General features: G+C 33.1%; 1 pseudogene; it reads left to right on the forward strand.

Moving 5' to 3' along the window:
* The first annotated feature begins 5,037 nt into the window (after positions 1-5,037).
* On the forward strand, positions 5,038-5,740 carry LOC109250675 (small acidic protein-like; annotated as a pseudogene).
* Positions 5,741-6,267: the final 527 nt, after the last annotated feature.

Consider the following 6,267-nt stretch of genomic DNA (forward strand, 5'->3'; position numbering starts at 1 on the left):
AATTTTCACAATAAGAGTGTAAATACTAGAATATGATAATTTTATGGATGAGGGGGAAGCATAGAAAGTATAAATAATTTTATCAAGGACATACAGTTAGTAAGGTTTGGAGCCAGAATTCAAACCCTGGCAATATGACTCCAGTTTTGGAACTCTTAATCACTATCTTATTCTACGTTATCAGAAAGTAACTCTCCCAAAAGATACTGGCTTGACTTTTGACTAAGAATACTCATGATTTAATGAAATAACAGGTTGACTCTCTTCTCTCCACAAACTGCTTATTTCACTCAGTTTAATGAATCAACAGATAAGAAGTTAACATATTTTGCATTAGCATTAATCATAAACAAAAACAAAGGAATGGAAGAAAAAACAGTTAGAGGTATATGGACTAGTAGACATACATACAACATGTCAGTTGCTTGGTAGAAAATAGTGTGAAAGACCTCTCTGAAAGGAAATTAATTGCACCTGGAAAAAATTCCATGCACTCTATTTCCCCTCTTGTCTCTAGAAATGTAAGCATCAATATTTAGTATTGTTTTTAATTTCCATAACTAAAGCATCTGTCAGATATTTTAAAACAAGTATAGGAATAGAGTCAAATAAGAATATGAAAGACTAGAATGCAATAAAGGAAAGTTTAGCGCACCCAAATTTGCTGGGTTTTGGTCTTCCCCTTCTTAATTTGGCAGTATATCAAGATATGAACAAACTAAGGAGAAGTTCTGCACAGCATTTCCTCTCTATTCTTCATTTTCTGAATGCACTGGCCAAAGATTTTTTTTTTAATTTCATACATCATTTACAATTAGTTGTCTTTCTCTGTAGTCATTACTGACCTCAGCCTAAGCACAAAAAGGAACACAAAGCAACACATAGACACACATATTTGGCATTGTCACAGTTAGTGCAACCTAGGCCAAGTCCACTGCACTATGACACTAGCTACAAAAGTCACAGACCTAGAATATAAAGTGCCCAAGAACTAATTAATCTTTGTAATTGTTTATCAAAGCAAATTGGATATGTATGTCAATTCAAAATAAGTCCCCAGTATTGTGGAAGTCATAATAAGTAGCTGAAGAAACCCAAGGCAGAAGTTTTCCTTAATAGTGTGATTATTGGTCATACTTGATATTTACCAAATTTAGCTATCTCATATATTAGACTCCCTGTCAGTCATTGAAGTTGAATTTTAAGCTTTCGTTGAGATAAGAAATGATGATGAGAAAAATTTCATTTACTTTGGAGTTTGAGGTTACTTTTAAAACCCTTTGTTTACCTGTTGTACTCTTTTTTTCCCATCCCAGTTCCTCTGTAGGGAGAACAAAACCACTGAGTTTTTTAATGGTTATTGGTTTACACCACACTATACATACTCATACTTTGCCCTTTGGGTAAAATGATTATCTTTATGAAATATATGTGTAGGACAAAATTAGCATGACCCATGTATCAGGGTTCTCCCAAGAAGAACAGATAGGATCTATATATCTATACCTATATTTATATCTATATACCTATACCATCTCTATGTATCTATATCTATCATCTATCTAAATCTATATCTATATCATCTATATCTAATCTATTGAGAGAAACTGATTTCTTTAAGGAATTAGATCACAGGACCATGCAATTGTGGAAGTCAACAAGTCTGTAATCTGCAAGGTAGGCCAACAGGATAGAAATTCATGTAAGATTTGATGATGCTTTTCTGAATCCAAAATCCATAAGACAGACCAGCAGAGTAGAAACTGCAGCATGATTTCTATGCTGCAGTCTTGAGGCAGAACATTTTTGGGGAACCTCAATCTTGGCTCTTAAGGCCTTGAACTGATTGCATGAGGTTCACCCCCATTATGAAGGGTAATTTGCCTTAAATTCAACTGATGGAAAAATTTTATCACATATAAATATATCTTCATAATAATTAGACAAATGTTTGACTATATAACCAAGCACCATACCTGAGCTAACTTGACACATAAAATAACAAATTACATCCCAAACACACACAAACACATGCACATACAACACCAGCTTCATTATCACTGTGTTCTGAACAACTGACCTAAACATGTTAAATATTTAAAGAAAATTTTATATGACATATTTTTAGTAGTTAAAATTTATGAATTGCTAAAAATTAAAACTTTCCTTGGTGGCTTTCTGAGAGTTATTCTCTTTTTACTGAAACTAATTATATGACAGTTAATATGCTAATCTACTGAGAATGAAGTTGGATTCCTATGAGTAGGTTTTCTTTTCTACCATTTATGGGGGTTGAGATTTCCAAAATATCTAAAATGCTTAGAGTTTTATATTTATCTTACTGGAAACTGAACAACACACCTTGAACCAAGCTAAAAACCTCTCAAATTAAATATCATTTACCTAATAACATTTTGGAAAAGAAACACCACCAAAATATTTGATGGACTAGTTTAATGATTGAAGGGTACAAGAATGCTAGCCCTCCATGATACAGATATTCAGAGCCTTGGATAGTTTACCTATATAAGTCACTAACAATGTGATAGCAGATAGGTTTTTGTATCCACTACCTGCTATATCTGGATCAGTATCTGTTTGAAAACTAATTTGATAATATTTAGAATTATTAGTTAGTGGCCAGTTTCCTTCAATTATCTTTGAAGTTTATGTTAATAATTTTTTTTTTCTAGACAAACCAATTGCTCTTTTCAATAGGTTACCAGCTTTATCAATTTCTTTTAGAAAACTATTTTGAACATCTTGGTCAAAATCTTACTTCTATCAATAGCAAACTAAGGCTACAATTTAGCTTAATCTCAGGCAATTAAAACACACACTTTATTAAACTTCGGTCATGCCCATTAAAACTAATTGAGACCTTAGCCCTTTGCTAGACTCTTTCTTAATGAGCTTGGAAGAAAAGATAATAAATCCAGCAAACAAGACCCTTCTTTAATGACTATGGTCCATATTAATTTTGGCTGGTTTAAACTAAAATTAATTGTATATTCCCACTTTAAGTTTTTGTGATTATCTTCCAGGAAATGCATATGTGCTTTTCAAAACTAAGAAAGTACTTTATGTGCCAAAAAAGAAAAACAGTGTTGAGAAAATATAAGATAAAACAATTTAAAGGAATAGTGTTAAATTAAAGGTCAGATTTTGCTCGTTAAAAGGGCAGCCTATCCAGTGTATTATTAAAAGCTTCATTAATAGTCAATGAATTGCTGGATGAAATCATACTTTTGCACAACTGCTAAACCAGGGACAGAATTTATTCACTTAATTTAAATCTTATGCTCACAGTTCTTGAGTGATTTCATTAGACAGATTAACTGACTTGCACATGACAGAGTTTTCCTCTTGGAGTTTGATATATTTCATGCACGTTTATTTATACAGAGGACCCAAAGCAACCTGTACCTCTAATGTGATTTCTGGATAACTAGATTTTAGTTACTGAGGGGGCTAGAGAGTTGAGACATATTGTGAGCAGAGTCTCTTAATCTCCTGTGTATATACCTAAATACTGTAATATTGGATTCAATTAATTCTCTTTATGTTCAATTTACAAAATTTCAAAATAAATTTCTATTTCAAAAGATAAAAAAATACTATGATATCACAAGAATATATGACCACATTGCCAAATCCTGATAAAAATAAGAATTCTTTCACCATGTTTATAAGAGTATTCATACATTCAACCTAACAATTATCATGAACATATGTAAGCACCTATGTGATTTTAATTTATGGACACTTAAAATCCACAGTTCTGACCCTGACCTTCTCTATCTTCTGAATAGTTAGAAATATCAGTAATTCCTTTTCTTTCACTCAATTAAATAGACAGAATAGAAAAACTGAAAAACTGCACTGTGCTTTCCTTAGTTTGTGTTCAAAGCAATGGGAACAAATTATACACTATGGAAACATCAAGCTTTCTGTGCCAATGTTAGTGAATCGAGAAGTGTTTCTCTACTAAATTATTTCACTAATCTTGGACCATCAAAATCTATTCTGCCTATTACTATGCTATTGGAAGTGTAGATCGATATGATGTGATGGATAGGCCCTGAGAATATCAGTGAGGCCTGTATAGACAACACAACAAAGGTTTTTGTTACAAATCAAGCAATCAATATTGAGTATCTCGAGGGTGCTTTGAGGTCACAGTATTATGGGAGGAGTTACCATTCCACACATGATGAACATAAAGTTTTACTTCTTCCTTCCAAAAATAGAAAGCTAAAAAACAAGGACTAAAGCATCTTCCTGTATGACAAATAATCTTTCCCCAGTTTATTGACTTGATACACTTTGTTATTCAATATATCACACAATAAAAACAATAATGTTGCATAGTGCGTCTGCAATGGATGCTTGGACTGTATTAATATTCACTGAGTTACCACATTAAAACATGGTTTTATATAGGTACTAAGGCAGAAAAAATCATGGTAATATATCTTAAGCTCCTCTTTCTCAACATTGAAACTGAATAGTATCAAAACTGTACATAGTGAATAATCAAAATATTGTAGTCATGAATTGCCTTGAAAAAAGTAAGTAGTGGTATATAAACAGTGTCAGAGATTTAAAGCGGATTCTTCTATCTAGCAAATGAGATCAGAGCATATAAAAGAAACAGTAGTTTTGGAAAATCCCAAAGTGCTCAAAATAAAAACATAATGAGCTATCTGTGTTGCCTATATATAAATATCCTGTTAAAAAAATTCTTTTAATAAACAGGAACATATACTATCTTGAATACAAGATGCACTGTGAAAAGTATATAAACTTTGCCAAAATCCTTTCTCCCTTCTTTTTAATGAGTGATCAAAACAACCAGTTCATATAATAGATATTTCAAAATATTGTAATTCTTTGCTTTGTTTATAGGTACATTGTTTAAATGATTCTTCAGAATCATAGAAAACTACTAAATCTAAATAACATGAATAAAGTTTTGCATATTCTCTTTCAGTTCATCTGACTGTGCCAAGGAAACTTCAAAGAAGCAGAAGTCAAATGAAACATGTGTTCATTCGCATTCTTAAGCGGCACTGCTTGGGCCGGAGGGAGTTTGCAGGGTGCTGGAGCTGTGGCTGTAGAGAACAACTAGTGGGTTCAGCGTATCCCATCGGGGTCCGCACAATGCTGAGTGCTGCCAGGGAGTCCCATTCGCATGGGGTGAAGTATTCATCCTCTCCAAATGATGATTTGGATCTAGGAATTGGGAAGCAGCAGATTGGGGTAATGAAGAAAGAAAACAAAAGTTCTTAAGACTTAAGGGAGCAGGAAAGAAAGAACATACTGATCATCTTGTTGGAGGAGATCACAAATCAACAGCTCACTCCCAATCAGGGGAAGAAGACAAGAAAATTAGTGAAGAACTGGAGTCTCAATATCAGCATAGTATGGACAGTGAATTGTCAGGCAGATATCAATGACTTTGTGGACTTAGCTTCAGTGAGGTAGAAGATCATGATGCAGAAAGTGATGTGGTTGGAGATGACGATGATGATGATGATGATGACGATGATGATGATGTTTTACCTGATACTGAAAGTCCAGATAACTCTGATAGTGATTCAGAGTCAGAGGAAGAATCTGATGAAGAACTCCAAGATACTGAGCCACCTTGATGTAGTGGAAGATCCCAAAAACAAACAAACAAAAAAGATGCAAAAAACAACTGTAAATAATGTTTGTTAAATCCAGTGGTTCATAACTCCCACTTAGTCTTTGTTTTAAAAGTAAGCCTTATTGTTATAATACACAGTAGAGGACTGCTTATACAGCACAGACCTTTGTATTAAAATTGTTAAAAGGCCCTTTTAAATAATTACAAAGATGGCTTTAAAATGCCATGGATTACACTTTTATGGGCTTGACTATAACTATTTGCATGAAGAGTAAAAGTTGTATAAAATAAGAAATACAATACTCAATTTCCTTTCATATTAGCATCATCAAACCTCTAATCTCACCTTTTTACCCTTTCAAATAGTTATGGGGGAGACACTTTTTTTGTGGTAGCTGTTTCATCTTTATTGTTCCTTCATATTTTTCTCTCATAAGAAAATATCAGATACTGTGATATGTTCATGGAAAATATTCAGTTATTATACTTTGTTGTAGAACTGTTTTTCATGGATATTTCTGCTGCCAATAACAATCTAAGTTGTTTACAAAAGATTAGGTGCTTAGTTTGCTCTTACTGATTCAGCTCTACTCTTTTGGACAAAGCAACATGAG

Source organism: Panthera pardus, unplaced genomic scaffold, assembly GCF_024362965.1.
Source record: "Panthera pardus isolate Hobbes unplaced genomic scaffold, ASM2436296v1 HiC_scaffold_27, whole genome shotgun sequence".
Lineage (NCBI taxonomy): Eukaryota > Metazoa > Chordata > Mammalia > Carnivora > Felidae > Panthera > Panthera pardus.